Genomic DNA, 24,589 nt, shown 5'->3' with positions numbered 1-24,589 from the left:
GGAGCTACTGGGCCCATGAGCCACAACTGCTGAGCCTGCGCGTCTGGCGCCTGTGCTCCGCAACAAGAGAGGCCACGGCAGTGAGAGGCCCGCGCGCCGCGATGAGGAGTGGCCCCCGCTTGCCGCAACTGGAGAAAGCCCTCGCACGGAAACGAGGACCCAACACAGCCAAAAAATAAATGAATAAATAAAAAAAAAACAAAACAGGTTTAGAGAATTTGGTAATCTCTGCTACTGGCCAGCAAAAAAATCTTAGGAATGGCAACCTAGTTTCAACTTTTGGTAATATGGTGGACCTGTGTGATTTCTTTGGGTTTTTATGAAATACTACAGTTGCTAAAGGGGAAACAATACAATGTAATGAGCAAAGTGCTCATTCAAGAGTATATAATCAGTATTAGTAAATCCTCTTCACTTAGACTTTGGGCCATAAAGAAATCACTTCTACTGCTGAAAGTGATCCTTGCTCACCAGAAGTGCAGCCGGTAGTGATTAGACAGGCACAGTAAAGTTGAAGTAGAATTTTAGCACTAACAGAGTAGAAGAGCCTTTTAGCATTGGGCCACTTCCTTTATCTTGTATAACAACACTGTGAGGCCTATGAGGTTTAGTTGGTATGTACCTCCTCTCAAAAACACTATGTGGGGCTTCCCTGGTGGCGCAGTGGTTGAGAATCTGCCTGCCAATGCAGGGGACACGGGTTCGAGCCCTGGTCTGGGAAGATCCCACATGCCGCGGAGCGACTATGCCCGTGAGCCACAACTGCTGAGCCTGCGCATCTGGAGCCTGTGCTCCGCAACAGGAGAGGCCGCGATAGTGAGAGGCCCGCGCACCGCGATGAAGAGTGGCCCCCACTTGCTGCAACTAGAGAAAGCCCTCGCACAGAAACGAAGACCCAACACAGCCATAAATAAATAAATAAATAAAGTTAAAAAAAAACACAACACTGTGGTTGAGCATATACTTATATATATATATGAAATAGGAATTCAGTTTGGGGGACAATATGAATATGGTGGGGTATGGGGCAATCTATCCATTCTCACAGAGTTGGTTATCAGAATTAAGTGAGATAATAAATACTTGGCACTACTGAAAAAGTGGTTTCTAAGCTCAACAGTTTTGTTTTGTTTTTTTTCCTAAGAGGTAAAATTCAAGTAACAAAATGGGCCATTAACCATTTTAAAGCAGACAATGCCGTGGCATTTGGTACACTCACAAAGTTGTGCAACCATCACCTATAACTGGTTCCAAGACATTTCCCTCACCCTTAAAGGAAACTCCTTACCCATCAATAGTCACTTCCCACTCCTCCTCCCCAGTCTCCTGACAACCACTAATCTGCTTTCTGTCTCTGGATTTATCAATTCTGGTTGTTTCATATAAAGGAAACCTATACATGACATTTTCAATCTGGCTTCTTCACTAAGCATAATGTTTTTGAGGTTCCTCCATGTTGTAGCCTATATCAGTACTTCATTCCTTTATATGGCTGAATATTCCATTGTATATATATATATATATATATATATATATATATATATATACTACTACATTTATTTATCCAGTTATCCAATAATAGACATTTGAGTTGCTTCTACCTTCTGACTATTATGAATAGTGCTTCTAGGAACATTCTTGAACAAGTATCTGAGTACCTATTTTCAATTCTTTTGGGTATTTACCTAGGAGTAAAATTATTGGGTCATATGGTAATTCTTATGTTTAAAATTTTGAGGAACCACCAAATGCTTCCACAACAGCTGCACCATTTTACATTCTCATCAGCAATTTGCAAGGGTTCCAATTTCTCCACATCCTTACCAACATTTATTTTCCTTTTCTTCTTCTTCTTGTTGATTCTAGCCATCTTAGTAGGTATGAAGTGGTATCTCTATCTCATTGTGGGGTTTTTTTCCTTTGTGTTTTTTTTTTTCTTTTGGCAACATCGCGCAGCTTGTGGGATCTTAGTGCCCCCATCCAGGGATTGAGCCTGGGCCCATGGCCCTGAAAGCGCGGAGTCCTAACCACTGGCCTGCCAGGGACTTTCCTCATTGTGGTTTTTTGGTTTTGGTTTTTTTAATTAATTAATTAATTAATTATTTTTGGCTGTGTTGGGTCTTCGTTGCTACACGTGGGCTTTCTCTAGTTGTGGCGAGTGGGGGCTACTCTTAGTTGCAATGCGTGTGCTTCTCATTGTGGTGGCTTCTCTTGTTGCAGAGCATGGGCTCTAGGCATGCGGGCTTCAGTAGTTGTAGCTTGTGGGCTCAGTAGTTGTGGCTCACAGGCTCTAGAGTGCAGGCTCAGTAGTTGTGGCACATGGGCTTAGTTGCTCTGCGGCATGTGGGATCTTCCCGGACCAGGGCTCAAACCCGTGTCCCCTGCATTGGCAGGTGGATTCTTAACCACTGCGCCACCAGGGAAGTCCCTGTCTTCTTGTTAAGTTGTAGGATTTCTTTATATGTTCTGGATACTAAACACTTATCAGAGGTATGATTTGCAAATATTGTTTTCCATTCTGTGGGCTGTCTTTTCACTCTCTTCATAGTGCCCTTTGATGCAAAAAAAAATTTTTGTTTTTGGTTCAATCCTAATTTATCTTTTTTCTCTGTTGCTTGTACTTTGGGTGTCATATGTAAGAAGTCATTGCCAAATCCAAAGCTGTGAAGATTTACCCCTACGTTTTCTTCTAAGAGTTTTATGGTTTTAGCCCTTATATTTAGGTCTATGGTCTATTTTGAGTTAATTTTTGTATATGGTGTGAAGTAAGGGTTGAACGTCATTCTATTCCATGTGATTATCCAGTTGTCTCAGCACCATTTGTCAAATAGATGAGTCTTTCCCCATTGAATGGTCTTGGCACCTTTGTCAAAAGTCAGTTGCCCATAGCTACATGGGTTTATTTCTGTACTCCCAATTCTATTCTTTTGCTCTGTATATCTATCCTTATGCCAATACCACACAGTAGATTTACAGTAAGATTTGGAATCGGGAAGTGTGAATGTTCCAATTTTCTTCCTCTTTTTCAAGATTGTTCTGGTTATTCTGGGTCCCTTGAATTTCCATATTAATTTTAGGGTTATCTTATTTTCTACAAAGAAGTCAGCTGATATTCTGGTAGGAATTATGTTGAATCTATAGATCAATTTGGAGAGTACTGCCATTTTAAAAATATTAAGGTTTCCAATTCATGAGCATGGATGTCTTTCCACTATTTCTTTTTTTTAAATTAATTAATTTGGTTGCACCAGGTCTTAGTTGTGGCAGGCGGGCTCCTTAGTTGTGGCATGCAAACTCTTAGTTGCAGCATGCATGTGGGATCTAGTTCCCCAACCAGGGATTGAACCTGGGCCCCCTGCATTGGGAGCGTGGAATCTTAGCCACTGCACCACAACCAGGGAAGTCCCTCTACTATTTATTCTTTAACTTCTTTAAGCAGTGTTGTAGTTTTCAGTGTATAACTTCTGCACTTACTTTGTCAAATGTATTTCTAAGTATTCTTTTGATGCAATTGTAAATGGAATTTTCTTTCTGTAAATTTTACCCAGGGCCACAGCAGTGAAAGCACCAAGTCTTAACCACTGAACCACCAGGGAACTCCCTGGAATTGTTTTCTTAATTTTTCATTGTTCATTGCTAGTGTATAGAAATAACTGATTTTTGTGTGATCTTGTATCCCGCAACTTTGCTGAATTTGCTTAATAGCCCTGAAAGGTTTTTTTGGTCCATTCTTTTGTAGTTCCCATGTATAAGATCATGTCATCTGTGAATAGAGATTGTTTTACTTCTTCCTTTCCTATATGGATGCCTTTATATCTTTTCCTTGCCTGATCGCTCTGGCTAGAACTCCCACTACAGTGTTGGCATCCTTGTAACTTTTTTTGGCTGTGCCACATGGCTTGTGGGATCTTAGTTCCCCAACTGGGGATCGAACCCGGGCCCTCAGCAGTGAAAGTGCCAAGTCCTAACCACTGGACTGCCAGGAATTCCCAACATTTTTTTAAAAAGTTACTTATATCCTTAGTAATCATTCTCCTAACTGTGAATTCCTTTAAGTTTATGTGGAAGACCATTTGTCTATGTTCCTGTAGATACTCTAATTCCAGCCAATCCATTTAAGCTGGATTCTTTAAATAAAGAACATAAAGTACATAACATCTTCTTTTGGGAATCTAACTTTATGAGTAACAGGTCAACATATTGAGTATTGAGTGCCTGCAGGGCATAGGCATTGTGGACGCATGTATCAAGTCTTTGCTCAGTAACCTGCCCACAGATACCCACTCAGGACAGATCTTCAACTTGTCCCATGGGAAGTGCCTGAGGATTTTAGCTTCTTAGATACCTACAAAGATTTGGGAGCATTTCTCTAAATAGGAGGGAAGATAGAGAGCTCACAAGTGTATCATAAATTTCCCTTATTTGCTGCCATGAAATTATTTTTGAAAGAATTCCTCTCTAGAGGTAACCCCCAAGGGCCAATGACTAACTTCAGGGTAACAGAATGTGTGAACTGTTTACTACAATAGTCCCCATAAGGAAAACTATAGCCTCCTTAGAGAGACATAAGTTCCTAATTCCTTCCGATTGGAAGAGAATTTAAATGACAATACTGTTTGTCTCAAAAGAACTAAGACCACAATATTCCCCAGTATTTGAAATATACTTTGTCTAGTTTAACAATGCAAAACCAGAGGAACAAAGGGGATATTCTGGGAGAAGGAAGAATTTGCTTGCCACACTATTCATCAACCCCACTAAGGCTGAAATATGTCTTCCCTAGGGAAAGGGGATATTTGGTCCCAGGATGTATGTTCTTAGTTATCTATTGCCACATAACAATGTACTCCAAAATTTAGTGTCTTAAAATTAAAGCACACTTATTATTTCACCATTTCTGGGAGTCAGGTGTGGCTTAGCTGGAATTAACAAGGCTGCAATCAAAGTGTTGGCCAAGGCTGTGGTCTCATCTGAAGGCTTGATTATGGAAGGATCTACTTTCAGTGTTATTGTGTTTGCTGGCAGAACTAAGTTCCTTGCAGCTGTTGGATAGAGGGCTTTAGTCCCTTGCTGGCATTAACCAGAAGCTACGTTCAGTCCCTTGGGCCTCTCCTACATGGCAGCTTGCTTCATCAAAATGTGCAAGCTGAGAAGGCAAAAGAGAGTCCAGCTGGATGAAAGTCAGTCTTTTATAACCTAATCATGAAAGTGACATCCCATCACTTTTGCCATAATCTTTTTTTTTTTTTTTGCCATAATCTCTTTGTTATCAACAAGTGACTAGGTCCAGACCACACTCAAAGGGAGGAGATTAAAGAAGGGTAATCAATGGGGGCCATTTTTGAAAGCTGGCTACCAGACAATACTAGTATAAATCTAGATACAGATGCTCTTCTTACAAACGTATTAGATTCCAAGAACCTGCTTCTTCAGCCCATTTGCCTTGAAGATGAAAGGAGTAAAAGAGATGTAAGCTTTCAGTCCTGACTTGTACTTACACCAATGAGAGCAGGTTATTCCCACATGAAGTCTTTGCTGAAATAAATTCTATCAGGCATCCTTCACCAAAATAGGCTGGTTTCAACTATAGTGAAGATCTGTCAAGGCAAGAAACCTTTTCTGTTCAGTAAATGCTGAAGAGAATTTTTTAGCAGCTGGAGCAACCTCACTTGACCCATTGTCATTCATTTTGATGCCATGATGATTCCATAAGGGCTTGAATCCCTGGGACCATTAGTGGCTCATGACCGAAATTTTATCAGGAACACTTTCCACCATGCTTAGCCTCTAAGCTTTCAAATTGCCAGCCTTCTGTGTGAGTCTTAAAGTAGAAGGTATCTTGCAATGCTGCTCATTTCCTGGCCATACAGTCAGAAGTTTGTCCATGTCAACTTCATCATTAGCCTTTTCTATTCAGTTCTCTTCACTTAGGCACAGTTTTCCTTGTTTATATGATTCATTCTTTTTTATCCCTAAAAAAATTAAATATAATACAAATATGCATAAAACATATAGTAGAGTGAATGCACAGTCAAATGCACAGTCAAGAAGCAGAATACTTTCCAGTCATGTAAGATGAAAAAGACCAGCTGTACAACACTGTGCTTATAGTTTAATAGTACTGTACACTTAACAGTTTAAGAGGGTGGATCTCACATTGTGTTTTTTACCCCCCCCCCCGACACACACACACACACACATGTGAGTCAGCAGGGCCATGCCAGGTCTTCAATTTGGAAAATAAATTTTAAAAAGAAATAGACTACCACTATACCTCAGAAACTGGCCACCCACACCATTCTCCTCATCCCTTCCTGATCACTCTCTCAAGTAACCAGTGGTAATTACCTGCTTGTTTTCCTTTATAGTCCCCACACCTCCACTGGCTCTTGCCCAGAACACATCCAAATAAAAGAAACAAGCAGAAGCAGCGGTCCTCCTAACTCCACAGAGGACTTCATGATGATGGATCCTCGGCTCAGACCTCCTCAGGCAACAGGTAACTGTATAGTTTTATTTCCCTAAAAACCTCAGTCTATTTTATGTTTTAGAAATCAACATAGAAATGGAATCATCATGTATGCCTTGCTTCTTTGGTTTTCCCATTATGTATGTAAGTTTCATCTGTGTTGTTGTGTGTGGCTGTGATTTGTTCATTTTCATTATACTACGATCTATTCATTCTACCAGGTGGACATTTGGGTTGTTTTCAGCGTGGGCTCTTAGGAAGAGCGCTATGCTGAACTTTCTTAAGTGTGTCATTGAGAGTTTCCGTGGACTGGAATTAGTGGGCCGTAGAGTGTGCAGAGCTTCAACTTCACCAGACAAGGCCAACCTGTATTCTAAAATGATTGAACCAACCGAGCAGTATATAAGAGCTCCTACTATCATTCCTTCTTTGACTTCCTGACTCCTTCCTCCTGAGTACTTTTATCCCATGTGCAACATTTGCATTTTCCTTCCACTTTGAAACTTTTAAAAAAAAAACACTGCCTTTTTAAAAGTGCAATTGTATGGCTCTTCACACTAGGTCTTCCAGCACTCTCATTATTTTAACTGTGATAGTGAATGATATTTGTAAAACACTTTGAAACTAAGCAAAAACACAGCAAAGTAAATGTTAACGAAGTAGCAGAAACCAAAATGACCCTTACAGCCATCTTGTACCTATTTGTGGCTGGCAGAATTGTAGTGCTTTATTCTGAAGCTTATTTTTGTTCTTAGCTAGCTTATGAGTTAAATATTGGCAAAAATAATGGTCAATACGTGTCATTATACATTTGTCAAGACCCATAGGATGTACAACACGAAAAGTGAACCCTAATGCAAACTATGGACTTTAGTTAATAATAATGTATCACTATTGATCCATCATTTCTAACCAATGTACCACACTCTGCAAGATGGGGGAAGTGAGGGGGTGTAAGGGAACTCTGTACTTTCTACTCGATGTTAATGTAAATTGAAAACTGCTCCCCCGAAACTATTAATTAAAAAAAGTTGCAAGCAGAATAACTTCTGCATAATGGTAAAGAAATTTCCATTTCTCTACACTTGAGGTTCTAGAGCAGGGATCAGCAAACTACTGCCTATGGGACAAATCTGGCCTGCTGTCTGTTTTTGCACAGCCTTCCAGCTACGAATGGTTTTTATAGTTTTCAAAGGTTGAAAAAAAAACCCCAAAGAACAATATTTTGTGACTTCTGAAATTTACATGAAATTCTAATTTTAGTATCCATAAAGTTTCATTGGAACACAGCCACACCCATTCATTTACACATTAATTATGGCTGCTTTTGTACTACAATGACAGGGCGACAAAGATTGGCAATGTTACAGAGATTGTATGGCCCACAAAACCTAAATATTGACTACCTGGCTCTTTACAGACAAAATCTGTTGGGAGTTCCCTGGTGGTCCAGTTGTTGGGACTCTGCCCTTCCATGGAGGGGGGTGCGGGTTCTATCCCTGGTTGGGGAACTAGGATCCCTTAAGCTGAGTGGCAAGGCCAAAAAAACAAACAAACAAAAAATGTCGATTTCTGGGTTAGAGAAGGCAGTCTTCATGGAGTCAGGAGATATGAGTTCTAAACTGTGTAAATGTGTGATCTTGGGTTACTCACCGTCTCTAGAACCTAACAATAAATTCCAGAATTTATAGTAACTTCATGGGCAAGTTCTTACTGGAAAGTGGGCATGGATTCAGGCCATAGCAAATCAAACACCTCCAGCTTTTCCAAAGCTGATCACGCTATATACATTTACCCTTGCTTTCAAGAAAACACTATATAATTTTTTTAACCTGTAAAAATACTGGCAAGTATGAAAAGAAAATGAGAAATGCAGAAGAATGCTCACTGTAATACTGGTTATTATGACGGAAAAACTGGAAATGAATTAAATGTACATAATAGGAGAATGGTAAAATAAATTATGATATATCCATACCAGATAACAATACTGTATATTATCTCCAAGTTATCTCCCAATTAGGCAGATCTCCAAGTAGTCATGTGGAGTGACTTCCAAGATGTATTAAATGAAAAAAGCATATTACAAATTAACAAGTACAGAATGATGTCTTTTGTTTTATAACACAACTATTTCTATATGTAGATATACTGCTGCATAGAATAAAAAGTCTAGACCCGTGCTGTCCAACAGAAATACATTGTAAGCCATATCTGTAATTTCATATTTTCTAGTAGCCATGTTAAAAATGTAAAAAGAAATAAGTAAAATTAAATTTAATAATATATTTTATTTAACTCAATGTATAAAAAATTATTTCAACATGTAATCAATACAAAAAGTTAATAGCGAGATAGTTTGCATGTTTTTCATACTATATCTTTGAAGTACAATGTGTATTTCACACACTTAAAGCACATCTCAGCTTGGGCCAGCTACATTTCAAGCATTCAATAGCCACATGTGGACAGTGGCTATCATATCAGACAGCACAGGTCTAAACACATCAAAGTGATAACAGTGATTACTCTGGTGGGGGAGGGGAAGAATGAAGGGGGACACTTTTTCTGCTATATTCTTTTGTATTGTTCAATTTAAATTATTTCATGTAGTACTTCATTAAAAATAAATAATATATATTTAAAACAAGTCAGAAATATATTATGTACTTCATGTTTCATTCTTTGTTTTTTTTTTTTTTGGCCATGCCACGAGGCATGTGGGATCGTAGTTCCTCCATCAGGGATTGAACCCACACCTTCGGCAGTAAAAGCTTGGAGTCCTAACCACTGGACTGCCAGGGAATTCCCTGGATAAACATTTTCTGAGTTTGAGCTGTCTGTGAGGAGTTAGGATATGCATTATGGAAGATAAAAAGAATGAGACATTGTTGTCCTACAAGATTTTTGGAGAAAGCTTTTGGAACTGCCTTTACAGCTCGCAAATTCTCTTCAGGTTGGATCTGACTTCTAGCCATAGCCAAAAGCCCTCTAGTTGGGTCCAGTAAATCAACTAGGTATTATGGCGTTGTCTAAAATGAAGTGTGACAAAAGATTTTATTATGTGACTTGCAAACTGGCAGCTCCAAATGCTTCCCAAAATATTTATTTTCAGCAACAACAATAAATTAAGTAGATAATGCAACAAGACGACTATGGGTAAGCTCAGCTTTATATGGATACCTTCTTGGGACTTCCCTGGCGGTGCAGCAGTTAGGAATCCGCCTGCCAATTCAGGGGACATGGGTTCAATCCCTGGTCAGGGAAGATCCCACATGCCGAGAAGCAACTAAGCCCGTGCAGCACAACTACTGAGCCTGCGCTCTAGAGCCCAGGAGCCACAACCACTGAGCCTGCGTGCCACAACTACTGAAGCCCACGTGCCTAGAGCCCGTGCTCCGCAATAAGAGAAGCCACCGCAATGAGAAGCCCGTGCACCACAATGAAGAGCAGCCCCCGCTCGCTGCAACTAGAGAAAGCCCGTGCGCAGCAACGAAGACCCAATGCAGCCAAAAATAAATAAATAAATAAATAAATAAATAAATAAATAAATAAATAAAATAAAGGGTAAAAGTAAGTCTTTAGTTTGCTCAGGACCTATCAGTAATTTATGATTGCCCTTAGTGAAGAGCGAGCAAACCATGATAGGGACAAAACTATTTGACTGCTATCCTAGTGTATCAATATGTTCTGAAAGAAGTGACCATCAGGAATTTTTTTAATTACCTAGACTTTTTAGAAGAACTGAGCTTGCTATTTTTAAAAGATGGGACTTAAAATGCCAAAAGAGTGACGATAAGGGCAAAAGGGGAAAAAGGAGGTTATGGTTCCCCATTTGAAAAATTTAACAGGATTGTCATTTTAAACTGTAAGCAACCTAAGCCTAATCTCTTCGTTTTATGGAGCTGGCTTGTGGTTTGAATCTTAAGGATGAGAAGGAGGTCAGCTGGGGGACAACTGGAGGCAGAGTGCCCTAGGCACGAAGTCCAGCACCTTCCAGTCTTTAGATCCCAGTGGCTGGCCAGCCAACCAAGAAAGGTGCCGCCCCAGCCTTGCTGCCAGCCTGGTCTCACTTCCTTTCCCTCACACCAGCGCCCCCATCGCAGCTCTCTCCCTTAATGTTCCAGCACCGCCCCACTCCAGCCTCCTTCAACACCCTGAAGCCTCCCCTCAGCGCGGCCTCCCTCAGACAGTGTCTCTTCTCCGCCTCTGCCATCAGTCTTTGGAGTCTCTCCTCACTGTCCTCCTTCTCTTTGAGGGTCTATCATCAGTCCCTTCCTAAATTTGTGGACGTCTCCCTCTGCCTTCAGATCTTTTCCCTCAGGCCCAATTTTCAGTCTCCTTCGGTCCCGTCCCTCAGTCTGTAGGTAGACCCCCCTCACTCAGTCTGAGGTGTCTCCCCTCTTGGTCTGCGGGGTCCTCTCTGTCGGTTTGAGTGCCTCCCCACTCTGTCTGCGCGGTCCCCACCCTCGTTCTGCGGGGTCCCTTCCCTCGGTCTGGGGGACCCCTCTCGGTCTGAGTGTCTCCCCTCTCGGTCTGCGGGGTCCCCTCCCTCTGAGGTGTCTCCTCCCTCGGTCTGCGGTGTCCCTTCTGTCCGACGACGTGGTCCCCTCCCTCGGGTCTGCAAGATCTTTCCTCAGTCCCCACCCTTGGTCTGAGGCGGGGGGGGTTCTCATCTTCCCGCTGGCCGCGAGCACCGGCTTTCTCCACTCACCTCCCGGCCGCCAGCTCTCTTGAGCTCGCTCTCGCCGGGAACGGTCTCGGGCGCGCACGCCGGGCGGCGACAGAGGGTGACCGCGCGCGCAGCGTGCGCGGTGACGTCAGTGCGCTGGCGGCGGCGGCGGCGGCGGCGGTAGGGCTGTTTGTTCTGCTCTCCCGCAACCGAAGAGCCGAAGCGGTGGCTGCGGCAGCGGCGGCTGCCGGCAGTGCCCGCGGGCAAGCGGGGCCTGTGAGCGCGGCGGAGCGGCGGGCGGGCCCCGGCGCCGCGCAGGCACCCCGAAGAGGAGGGGGCGGCGGCGGCTGGCGGCCGGCGGCCGGCGGGGGCGGCGTGCGGCCTAGCGTCTCAGGTGAGGACCGGTGCCCTTCGGGGCGGCGGACGGCGCGGGGCAGCCGGCGGGGCTCCGCGGCGCGGCCCGCGTAACCTGCATTGCGTAATGGGGCCGGTGCGCCAGCACCTACGCCATCGGCGCGGCGCGGGGGCGGGGAGGCCGGGGCGACGCGGGCTCGGGCCTGCGGGCCTCCCGCGTCCCCGCGCCGTTCGCGCCTGGCCAAGGCCGCCTGCGCCGTTGGCGGCAGGGCGCCTCGCGGGCGCCCCGCCGTTGGCGCAGCCGACCCCCGGCTCCGGCGGGGCTGCAGGGCAGGGGCGCGGGCGGGGGGCGCGGGCGCAGCGGCGGGGCGGGGGGCCGGGGGCGGGCGGGGGGCGGGCCGAGGCGCCCGGCACTTCCTGTCGCCGCCATTTTGTCAAGTGAGGAGGAGGAGGAGGAGGAGGAGGAGGAGGAAGCGGCCGCCGCGGACTCCGCGGCGCGCCTGGCCCCGGTAAGTCCGAGCCCGGCGTGGTGGTCACAGGCGCCGCTGTCCCCGGCCGCAGTCCCCGGGGCGGGCTTGGCCCCGGCCCGGGCGCTCACGTGGGGCGGGCCCAACGCGCTCCCTGGTGCCTTGGTCCTCTTGTCCAGGCCGGGGCAGCGCGCCCCCGCCCTCATTTCCTCATCTTCCGGGCTGTCCCCGGAGCTCTGCAGAGAACGGGGCTGGTCCCCAGGTGGAGGGAGGAGGCTGCCGCTGCACACCTGCCGGGAGACAGGTTCTTGGGGGCGGGAGCGGTGCTCTGAGGGGCCAGCCTGGCCCCCTTTACCCACCCACTCCCGGCCTGGCAGCCCCTCACTGGGCGCTTTGTTTTGCTCGGTCGGTGCTCGCTGACGTCCTTGCCACGGTCTCGTCTATTTGCAGTCTTGTGCGTGGTGGTGGTATGGGGTGGGGATGTGGGGGAGTTGTGATTCAGCGAAATAAAATGACCCCCCTCCCTCCAAAACGGAAATAACACAACTTCACCCGACTGAGATACTCCTAAGGCCCAGCCTTGGATGAAGATGGGAAATCCCACTTTGGTGTAGTGAGCAGTATAAATACTTCTGTTCAGGCCCGTGGATGAGTCATGTTCTTTTGCTGAGTGACCTCTCTTTTACTCAAGATCACGCATTGTTTTCTGAAGTGTTGTTTTTGTTTGTTTACTCATTTAATGTTTTGTGCAGCCTCGTGCGGTGTATGGTCTTGGCCCTTGGGTTACCTTCTGTGTGTGTGCTGGATGCAAGAAGTGACCTCTTGGAGAAGTGAATGAGAATTGAAGTGTCTTTGCTTACCTTCGAGAGGGCTCTACGTGTTCGTGTTTACAGAAACCGTCTCAGTGTACCTCTAAGCCAGTGGCTCTTTGGTGCTGTAATAATGTTTGGGAGATTTTTATGAATGGGGCTGTCAGGTTCCTTAAATTGTTAGTTCTTGGAATTTAGTCCTTGGAGGTTGTAAAGAAAGCGATACCCAGTAGGATTTATGAATATGTTACCAGTTTCGAGAAGTTTTTGGAGGGCACAGTCTGTTTTATGACTTTGCCAGTAATATGATAAAACATTATTTTCGGTTTAATTTGGATGGGATTTATCTTTCCACCAAGGCATTGTAGATAACTAACCCCTTCTCCCCCAAATCTTCAACCTGGGGAAAAAAACCTCTCCGATGATTTCCCTCAACCAAATCGAGAAAAGCCTGATCTAAAACAGTGCATTGCTTCTCTGTTATCTGTCATACCCCTTAACCTTAGTAGGAAACAAAGTATCTAAGGGTTCAAGCTGTGGAGTGAGTTAGTCTCTTAAGATGGTTTTAGTTGGTCTTAACCTGAGGAGATGAGCCCACATGTGTGAATCTTGCTAGAATTCAGCCCCAGCCAATTGCTGAAGATAAGGAATTTTGCCTACAGGTGAAAGTTAGAACATGAAAGTGGCTGCATTTTAAGGGTGGGTTGGCTGTTCTCAGGTGTCTATGTGGTTACCTTCCCTTCCTGGGATAGAGATGAGAAAAATTACCTAAGAATTGCAAGAGAATCATTGGCCACTTTGTAAAATTTCCACTAGATTATTGAATTGTTCAGAGGAATTTAGACTTTGTTTCCAAAAGTTACCTTTTTGAGCCAGTTGTTGTGATCTTTGTACTAAGTTGCACTTTTGCTTTTGGAGGTGGAGGGGATGCAGTATTTTCATGTTACACAATTCAGGTTATTGAATGACTTGAGATTTATGAATTCTGGAAGGAGATTGGAGGGTTTTTTTTTTTTTTTTAACTTTCAGTAAAAACCATTTCGTACCAATGATTTGAAGACCCTGGGCTGTTAAATCTGCTCTGACAACCCGCTGTTGTCATCTGTAATGATTGTGTGGATGTGAAATGTTTCAAATTCTGATTTTGAATAAAATCGTAAAGTTGACACGTTTGTCTTTGTGTTCTTGGCAAATCTATAAAAAGGAGAGAAAAGCTTGTCATTGAGAATAGTTTCAATGTTTCAGTTAATGTTTAATAAATCTGTGATTTTTAGTGTTTTGAAAAGACTGAACATTTGCAAGGTGAGAATTGTGGGGATTCTTTGCTGATGCTGGCATTTTATTTAATTCATAAGACTTGAGTTTGTAAAAAAATAACATTTCCTTAAATTATTATTATTATTTTTACTAGACTGTAAGTTCCGTGAGGGCAGGGTTTTGTTTGCTTGGCTTTGTCTATTTTTATTCTCTAGTGTATTCTCAGCACCTTAGAAGAGCAGCTAAAATATTCCTTGAGTGAATAAACTGGAGAGGATAATTTAGGAAGAATTTGGCATGCCCATAATATCAAGTGCAAGTAATTCCTTTTAAATCAGTAAAATATTAACAGTGGGCATAATTGGTCAGTAGTGACTTAACAGGAGACGTGAATGTTTTTTTTTTAATTCATTTATTTTATTTATTTTTGGCTGCACTGGGTCTTTGTTGCTGCGCGTGGGCTTTCACTAGTTGCGGCGAGCGGGGGCTACGGGGGCTACTCTTCATTGTGGTGCGCGGGCTTCTCATTGCGGTGGCTTCTCTTGTTGCGGAGCACGGGCTCTAGGCATGTAGGCTCAGTAGTTGCGGCACACGGGCTTAGTTGCTCCGCGGCATGTGGGATCTTCCTGGACCAGGGCTCGAACCCATGTCGCCTGCATTGGCAGGCGGATTCTTAACCACTGAGCCACCAAGGAAGCCCAGGAGACGTGAATTTTAACTAAGGTAATGTTAAGATCCCTAATTGCAGTAAACTTACTAGTAGTCCAAGCAGCGTGGCATGCAGTTGCTTCTGTGCACTGTGTACTGTGTGTCTCCCACTTAGCAGTTTGAAATGTAGTGAGTGGGTTTGGGCTGTGGTTCAATCCTGATCTGGGAAAAGTATTTTAAGAGGAAGATGAAGTGGGTAATAAACAAGTATGGGTAGCATTTCTTAATGTGGATCTCATTTTGTCAGTAAAAAGGTTTTGTTTCTTGTTTAAAAACGTTGAGCCCTTTCTAATATTCTGATTTCATGTGATTTGCCAATCCATTGTAACAATTAGTTCCTGAGCTTCTACTATGTATAAGGGAAGACAAAAAGATATTTGCACAATGATTTTCTGTGGTACATGTATTCTTTCTTAATGTATCTATCTTTTCCAAATATTTATTGAATATAAATTATATTTTGAGTATTATACTAATATTGTAAAACCTTATCTTTTTTTAGTGTTTTTATAACAAGCTTATTGAGATATAATTCACAAATGATAGTTCACCAATTTAAAGCCTACAAATCAGTGGTTTTTAGTATGTTCAGAGTGGTGCAGCCACCACCACAACCAATTTTAGAACATTTTCATCCCTCCAAAAAGAAATCCCTATTCGTTAGCAGTCACGTTCCATCCCCCCAATCCCTGGCAACCACCGATTTACTCTGTCTCTATAAATCTGCCTATTCTGGATATTTCAGGAATCATACGATACATAACCTTTTGTGGCTGGCTCCTTTTACTTGGTATAATGTTTTTAAGGTTTGTGCTGTAGCATGAATCAGTATTTCATTTCTCTTATAACTAAGTAATATTCCATTGTATGGATGGGTATGTCACATTTTATTTATTCAGTTGATGGATATTCGGGTTTACACTTTTTTGGGTATTGTGAATGGTGCTGCTATGAACATTCATGTACAAATTTTTGTGTGGACATTTGTATTAATTTCTCTTGGATGGATATCTAGGAGTGGAATTGCTAGGTCATGGTACTTAACTTTTTGAGAATGCACAATGACTTTTTAACTGCAGTGATTTTTCTAGTACTTTGATGGAGGGGTTAAAAAAAAGAAAACTTAATGGAATGTGGTGTAGCCATTTAAAAGAATGAGGAAATGGAAGTGCAAGGATGTCAGAATGTTGACATGTAGTACAGTCTGCACGGTTTTTGTTTTTTTTTAAAAATTATGTATTTTTGGCTGTGTAGGGTCTTCGTTTCTGTGCGAGGGCTTTCTCTAGTTGCGGCGAGCGGGGGCCACTCTTCATCGCGGTACGCGGGCCTCTCACTGTCGTGGCCTCTTGTTGTGGAGCACAAGCTCCAGACGCGCAGGCTCAGTAGTTGTGGCTCACGGGCCTAGTTGCTCCACGGCATGTGGGATCTTCCCAGACCAGGGCCTGAACCCGTGTCCCCTGCATTGGCAGGCAGATTCTCAACCACTGCGCCACGAGGGAAGCCCTGCACGGTTTGATCCCCATTTGGTTTTTTGAATTGTACATTGTTAGAGAATAGTTTGAAATGCTGGTGAGGCACAGAAAACAGTCTGGAAGTTGCACCTCAAACTCGTGCCATTGTTATAAAGGTTAATTTTAAAAACACTTAATTTTTTTTTTCCAGTCCAAGCAGGCTATAACTGATTAAACTTGATTAAACTGCATCCACATGTCCTAGCATAAATCATGGGATGTATTCCATTCTAAAGAAATAGATGGAGAGTGAGTCCAGTGTCAAAGATAGGGCAGAGCAGCCATCTGTCCTGTTCTTGACCAAATCCTGAGGGGGAGTAGCACTGGTTGATCCACATCATTTGCAAAAGAGATTGTATGGGTTTTTCTCTTTAAACAAAAATAGTGCACGGTCATTTTTTAAAATTTGGAAAATACAGTGTTAAGGTGATGTTAAGTGTTAAAAATTATTGTTACCTAACCCCATTTTTGTGCCAGTCTTTTTCTACGTGAGTAACAAAATTGGATTGTGTTGTTAATTTTTCAAAAAATATTACACTGTGAACATTTCCAAAATACTCTTATTTTAAATGGTTGCCTGGAATTCTGTTATGTGAATGTACCATAATTTAATTCTGCTATTTGTGGACATGATTTTCAAGTTTTCTCTTTTTTTCATATCTAGAAGTGGAATCACCAGACCAAAGGGTGTGTGTTTTTGGAAAGTTGATACAAATTAGTTTTCTAGAAAAGTTCCATGAATTTCCCTTTCTCCAATCTAAGCTTGACAGCATCTTGTTTATAAGGGTGGGGTTTTTAACAGTTTCCACCCCCCGCCCCCACAAATAGTAACTGTGTAAAAACAAAGTGTGGTTTTGAGTGTGTTCTGAAGCTTTCTGAGAAGAAGTGTCTCTGCGATCTTGCTCTTTGACCTTTCTACTCTTCTGCCCAGAGCTGGACTTTGTTTCCTGAAATCAAGTCGCAGAATTCCTGACTCTGTGATAGAAGTCCAATGTTATTTGAATGCTCTGGGGAGGGCTTGAACAGCCTCTTGGCAGTCCAGTCCTGTGTCATTTTTGCTGCCCTGCTCCGAAGACTGATACCACCAGTGTGGCACAGTTACACCCCAGTTTGAATCCTGGCCCTCCTGCCTGCTTTGTGACCTTCGCCTGTCACTCAGCCTTCCCCAAACTTCATTTTTCCATCTTTCAGTTGAGGATAAAATGAGTCAGTGCTCTCTCAAGATTAGCTACTTATTTGCTGTTATTTTCCAGGGTGAAGAATAGAAGTGGGAAGAGGTAGCCAGGTATTATAAAGTAGAGCAGTTGAGGGTAGGAAGGTGGACCAGCTGACATGCCTGGAAACCATGTCACCAGGTGATACCAAGATCAGCCAGGTGCCTTTCAGATCCCCCTCTATGTTGCGTTTTCCTTCAAGTAAACTGTGAGTAGAGGTCAGTGGGGGAGGTGATTTAAAGTAGGGGTTGGTTTTTCTAGGTGAGGATTTGTTTATCTGATAATGAGATTAAAAGTGGTGGTAATGGGATTAATGGAAATTCAGCAAGCTTTGGGGGTGCCCACCCTGGGATGTTGTTGGCTGCAGAGTTTGGAGAAATGATCTATCAGGGGAAGGTGGTCCAGTATATCCTCAGGCCTAAGATGTAACTTAACCGTTTTATTAAAACCTGGTTGTCTGAACAAAGGCAACAGTCAATGGAAGTTGCTGATGGAGGAAGTTTTTGCGGAGCACAAGCGTAGCAGCTCTCCATACCTTCCCTGCCTCTTTTGGCCCTAAATTAAATTGTGTTGACATCTGGACTTGTTGAAAGGATTCTGGTCTCTAGGAAGGTTTGTATCACAAGTCAGGGTCTCCCGGGAAAGGAGGCAGGCAGTTGGATGATGAGCCAGGAAAGTGGAGTGTCTGGCTGGGAGGCTGAGTTCTTGCTGGTGGACTTTGGGCCTGTTGACCAGAAGAACCAGTCGATGCCAGTCACCATTACTAGGGGCCATCAGTATCCAGGTCCATGTGGGATGCCTTTAGTTTGTGTTAAACCCAACTGGAGAATTTATTTCTTTCAGAAATTGGTCAAATCTGAGCATTTAACTGGAAATTAAGAGTACCTAAATGAATATGCTGTTTCTTCTTTTTGATCTGTGACATACTTACAAATAAAGGCTTTTTTAAGCTCACTCTAGGTGTAGGGTATTCTGTGATCTTTTTCTTGACAAGTGTTGGCCTGTTCTGCTCAATGTAGGAAGTTCCAGGACTCTGGGCTGTGGCTAGCAGAGTTGGTTGGGCTTGGGTGGAGCTGTGTACTGAGAACTGCGGAGTCCATGTCAGGGATCAGTCCAGGCCCGCTCCCTTCTGGCCTTGACCTCGACCTCAGGCAAGTTACATAATCTCCCTAAACCTCAGTTTCCTCATGTGTAAAATGGGATCTGTATGAATAAGCATTGACTGAGTAGACAACAGGTGGGGGTGCCTGGCCTCTGTGTTGTATTCAGATTGGGGGAAGGTAGGGGAGTCTCTGACCTGTATTATATTTGATTGGTGGGAGGGTGCTGCTTTTGCTCTGCGTAAAGGGTTTCTAGAAAAGCCGTCCAGGCCTCACTTTGCCTGTGGTCACTTCTCTTGTTTTGATGTCCCCTAAAGGCTGAAACTCCGTATTTGTTCCTAGTTGCTGTTATGCCAAGAGACACTGGTACACTGTGGAAGCAGTGCCAGGGAGAGGTGTTGGGCTTGGTATTATGTAATTTCTAGAAACAGGAATTAGTAATATCCGTGTCCTTGTGTGTGACTAACGTCCCCAGTTGTCCTATCCCAGGCAATAACACGTACACGCTTGCGGGCGAATTGGCCTTTGAGATTGTTTCGTGTGAGATAAATTTGGGGATTTTACACTTAAAACATTTTCCGCTATGTTTGAGGAAGCATACGTTTCAGGTGAGCAGATCGTTATTGTGAGGGTTGAAACAGGCAGACTGCATGGAGTGTGGAACCTGCCAGTGCATGTGTGTGGGTGCATGCGTGTGTGTGCACACACAAGAGGGAGAGAAGGAAGGAACTGGGCTGGACACATTGCATCTGCTGTATACCTTCCTTGGACCAGTCTCATATCCTCCCAAGCCTCAGTTTCTCACGTGTAGAATGAGAGAATAGGTTTGGGCTCCAGAGAACTTTGACCACGATCTAGATTTTAAGAGAGAGTAATTCTTATTTTATATCTGTGTTTTTCACACTCTGGGTAATGAAATGAATTTAGTAGGTTGCAGTCATTGTTTCAGGGGGGAGAAAAAGGAAATGTCAAAGGGTGTTACACATTCTAAGGGTATCCCATAAAACCTTTGCTGTGATTTTATGTACTGTGTACATGACAAAATCTGTTTCTTACTGTGAATCTTGTCAGACTAGTGTGAAATAACTTCGTTTTAGATACCTCTCAATGGTAGCTGTGGGTACCCTGAAAACTTTAAAAAAAATTTTTTTTGGTGGCCATTTTGCAATCTGTTTCTTCATCACTTGCCCAAGGGTGACTGTCCTGGCTATGCTTTCTAGTAGCGAGTGAAGTGCATTGATCTTTTTTTTTTTGGCCGAGTTGGGTCCTCGTTGCTGCACGTGGGCTTTCTCTAGTTGCGGCGAGCGGGGGCTACTCTTTGTTGCGGTGTGTGGGCTTCTCATTGTGGTGGCTTCTCTTGTTGCAGAGCACGGGCTCTAGGGTGCGCGGGCTTCAGTAGTTGTGACTCGCGGGCTCTAGAGCTCAGGCTCAGTAGCTGTGGCCCACGGGCTTAGTTGCTCTGTGGCATGTGGGATCTTCCTGGACCAGGGATCAAACCCGTGTCCCCTGAATTGGCAGGCAGATTTTCAACCACTGCACCACCAGGGAAGTCCTGCATTGATCTTCAATTTCTTTTCTTTCTAGAAGCACTTTGGAGGGTAGAGTGGGATGGGGAAATTGAGGAAGCACGTAGTGGTGAGGGTTGTCAGTAGTTTGCAACAAGCAAAACAAGAAGTATGTAAAGAGTATTTTGTGTGTGTATGTGTAAGGCAAGTTACTTGTCTTTTACTCTCAGATGGTGTCTTCCCAAGTTTTTAGTGAAGATGTCAGTTTCAAAGGAAATGGCTGTATTGGTTAGGTCTCTCCGGTGAAAATACTAAGCATAAACAGGTTGAAATGAAAGGGAATTTGTTGGTTGATGTGATAAGTCTGGAGTGGGCCTTGAGCACAGCTGAATTCAGGGGCTCAAATAGGGACATCAGAGCTGTTCTCTATCTCTGATATCCTGACCTCAAGGTCAAGAGTGATTCTTCCCCAGTAGTGCTCTCGAATGACGGAAAACTCTGGCTTGGGTCATTGCCTGTCCCTGACCATGTGCAGAGTGGGAATGCCGAACCACCTCGCCTCAAACGTGGCACGTTTATCCCATCTCTGCCCTCCACTTGCTCACCTCAAGTGGTAGCCGCAGCAGCATCTTGCTCACCATTATGAGTCATTCTAGATGGGATAATTTTTGTCAAACAGCCTATAGTTTACACTGGAAGTCGAGTGTACCCCCTAACTTGAAGCAAGAAGTTTTGGATGGCTGAAAGGGAAGCTAATTTACCGTACTTGATCTTAAACCAGAGTTAGGTGAAATCAGCTTAGAATGAGTTACTCAAGAAAAAGGATAAAGTGAAGATGGTCAAGGATGTGTGTATTCCAAATCCTTGGTGGAGGATTAAATGAACGACATGGTTTATTCCAGGTTCCAGGTACAGAGGGAGTTGCTGTGGGGGCTCTGGGAGGAGTCAAGCCAAGTCTCAATAGTCTCTTGAGTGGGCAAGAGGACTCCAGCCACTGGTGATAGAGCCCAGTTTGGCCAGAAAAACAGCCCTCAGGAAGCACAGGGATGAGATGGGCTTAGATCACGAAATGAAGCGCAGGGGAAGACTGGGTTAAGAGACCAGGTAGATAAACGTCAGCAAATGCTTGCATGAATGAACTTGTTATGGAGAACATTTCAGTGGACTGGATTCATCTTCATCCACACAAAAAGTACATTTGTAATTTTGCCATTTGTTAAGCTGTTTCTGTACTTAAGTTCTTGTAAAGTCTGCTGCTTGGCATTCCTCTAGTATTACAGAAAGCTTACTCAGATTTCCATAATCAAAAACAAGTGTTAAACACTGCTAGAGTAATCATTTTCCTATAGTTCTTGCTCTTGGATTTATTCAAGTTCTTTAAGGGGCTCAAAATAATTGAGGGTCCAGTGGCCAAGGATAGACCAGCCCTGCTTCTCACTAGAGGATCAGTTTATTGTTTTTTTTTGTTTTAATTTATTTATTTGGCAGCATTGGGTCTTTGTTGTGGTGTGCGGGCTCTTTGTTGCAGCGTGCGGGCTTCTCTCTAGTTGTGGGGGCAGGCTCCAGAGCGCGCGGGCTCAGTACTTGCGGTGCGCGGGCTTAGTTGCCCCGCAGCGTGTGGGATCTCAGTTCCCCAACCAGGGATCAAACCCGCATCTCCTGCATTGGAAGGTGGATTCTTAACCACTGGACCACCAGGGAAGTCCCTAGAGCATCAGTTCTTAACTTGAGGGGAGGTTGGAGGTCCTTCTGAGAACGTGACAGACAGCACTGTGGATCCTTCCTCCAGAAAAATTCATATGTGTTGAATAGTTTGGGGGCAGGGGCAGTTCTCAGAACCCTAAAGCCCATCCAGGGAGCATGTACTACAATGAATTTCCTGGATTTTACTTTGAGAATGAGTAATTGTTAATTAAAAGACTCTTGATGGTTTAGAAGACTTTCCTTTTTGCATGCGTCCTGCTTTTGCAGGCATTTGCAAATTTATGACTGTAGGAAACTGTGTGGAGCACCCTTTTTGGTTTGTCCTTGTGAAAATCTTCCAGAGATTTTTACAGAGCTGTCGAGTAACCAGTGTCAGCTGTGGTGCAGATCTGTCCAGGGGCCCTCTGCGCCCTTCTTTTTCAGCTTGTTCTCTTTCTTGGAGATGAATGTCAGAATGTGCCAGGATGGGCTTATTGCAGCGGCTGCAGATGAAGGAAGGTTTTTGTTATGGGGCTCTTCACTGAAGCTGTTTCTGCTGTTCATAAAACCATCTCCAGGATTTGGTGTTGGCCTGGAGCCTTTGCTGCAGAAGGTAATCCAATGGGTCGCTAGCCAGCCTGATGATTTCATTGTGTTAGATGTGGGTAGACTTAGAAAGATTCATGGCTGTGGTCCCTTATGTGGCTTAGCGCCTGCTGTCAGCTGCAGCACCCTTTATTCCATGCATGCACTTGAACCTGCAGACTGAGGGAGATAGAACTTGTGGGATGAGAAAGTACCATTCTTTAGTGTGATATGTTTATGCTTAGGGATGTGAGCATACTACACAGGTGGTGTGCGCGATGCCACTCTGCTCTCCTTCCCCAAATTCTTGTCTGGTAGAAGGAATGGGAAATCCAGTATCGTAAACTTAAATAATTCATACTTTGTAATTGGGGCGGAGTTGTCAAAGGATGGAAAAGAACTTGTATTACTTCTAAGAATAGGGCATATTGTTTGAAAAATTCAACTGAGCAAATTTTAAAGATCTTACTGGTTTTATTCAATGATTCATGGATGGGGCAGCATCCCATCTAGCAGATAGGAAGGAGTGCCCAAGGAGCTGTACAAATGAAAGACTTAGTAACAGAGAGCAGGATGAGGGAAATTATGCTATCAAAAAGCAGATTGCTTGTGGTAAGGTCACTTTCTTTTTAGGGATGTCAGGGGTCTGTCAGGCAGATTACCTCACTAGTGCTGACCAGGTGATTCCCGATTGACTGGTTTAAGATTCCATTTTGGGAGAGCCGAAACTAATTAAGTTGTGGTTTGTGGACATGGGGCTTAGCATAGGAGACACCATTTTGGGCCTGTTGTCCTCTTTTTAACAATATTAAAATCTCTTTGCTTTCCCTTAATCTCTGAAGTTTGAAGATAGACTTGTATATGCTGATGGATATTTCTCCTATTCATTTTCTGTTGGTCTTGGCTTTAATTACTCCCATTGCTCTGCTCAGTTGAATTACAGTCTTACTGTACAGGCATGGCTTTGTTACTTAAGCAGTTTTCCCTTTCTGTTCTGTAATTAAATAAACACAGAGCCTATATGAAAGAGTTTTGTAAGAGGTGGTACCATCCATGTGTAGGTTGTTTTCATTTATAATCTTCATTTAAAATTCTTAGCTCTGAAGTGCTTTTAGTTATAAAAAGTTGCTAAGTAATGAAGTTTGTGTATATGCATGTCTGTTTTCCTTTTGACACCAGGAAACAATTGAGCTCACAGATTGGTTGTCTGGAGATAACACCACCTTCATGTTCATCTATTTCAAGGTAATAACTCACATATATTTGTAATCCCAGGAATGCGGTTTGGAGTTACCAAAGTTGGAGCTGACAGGCCCATAGCTTAGCTTGCCTGTCCTCTGTGTCATTTCTCAGGACATCTCTGGGCCTCTTTGCTCTGGGAACCCATTTGAGTACCCTTCCCTTGCACTTGTGAGAGCTGGGTACCCTCCCTGGCCTATGGCTCTTTCAGACCCCTCCCCCCCCCAATTGTTCACCTTGAGACAATAGTTATCTTTGATCATTGACTTTGTGAAAAGGTTCAGGGTTTTTAACAAATAGTTGCCTGTGAATAGACTTCCCTTCAAAGGGTAGAACTACCTTTTCTGAATAGGTCTTTTTTTCTGTTTCTTACTGCTTGCCTATTCTGAAATGGTAAATTTGAACAGGAGTCACCCTGCTTGCTGTCTGGGTCAGCCTTAATGTACGGAGCTGCAATGTGGGTCACTTCTTTTTCTCCACTGTATTCCCCTCCACAGACTCGGGAGCTTGTGCATCCATACATGATCACTCCATTTTAGTGAATATATGAGTGATTACTGTGTGCCAGGTGCTGGATTTCTAAGACTCTGTATTCCTTAAGTCCTCAGAAAATGGGTACCGGTATCATCTGCGTTTTGCAGATAAGGAATTTGACACCCAGAGAGCTCAGTCACTTGGGTAGGGTTGCTGGTAAGTGGCAAGGCCTGGTTCTAGAGCCCAGGTGTTCACGATTTCTGTTCTACAGCGGAAAAAGACAGGAAGGAATCCACCTCATGCAGTTGGTTGGGATGGTACATAAATGAGCACAAGGCAGACCTAGGAAGTGCTCTCTGAGAGGTACAGTCCAGGCAGTCAGAGAAGGAAGAGACCGTCCAGCTGTGAGCATAGGAAAAGAACTGATGTTTAGGCTCATCCATCTGTGAGGACAACCGAGGCCTGGACAGAAACCTGGATAGTTCTGCAAGCAAACACCTGTTCTTTGGAGGCAGGCCGTGCCCTTGGTCCAAAAGATCGGG

At 43.8% G+C, this 24,589-nt stretch overlaps 1 protein-coding gene across 2 annotated transcripts in view; it reads left to right on the top strand.

The window, feature by feature from the left end:
• Nucleotides 1-11,293: 11,293 nt before the first annotated feature.
• The window catches only part of BRD4 (bromodomain containing 4), an 81,262-nt gene continuing 67,966 nt past the window's right edge, over nucleotides 11,294-24,589 (top strand). Inside the window, exon 1 of one of the 2 annotated variants that reach the window (XM_036847949.1) lies at nucleotides 11,294-11,535. The gene's annotated coding sequence lies outside the window, so the exon portion shown is untranslated. Of the gene's footprint in view, nucleotides 11,536-11,895; nucleotides 12,005-24,589 lie in introns of those variants that run through there. The other variant, XM_036847948.1, reaches the window with a different exon arrangement.

Source organism: Balaenoptera musculus, chromosome 3 (assembly GCF_009873245.2).
Source record: "Balaenoptera musculus isolate JJ_BM4_2016_0621 chromosome 3, mBalMus1.pri.v3, whole genome shotgun sequence".
NCBI classification, from domain to species: Eukaryota; Metazoa; Chordata; class Mammalia; order Artiodactyla; family Balaenopteridae; genus Balaenoptera; species Balaenoptera musculus.
This window is presented reverse-complemented; position numbering and strand designations above follow the sequence as displayed.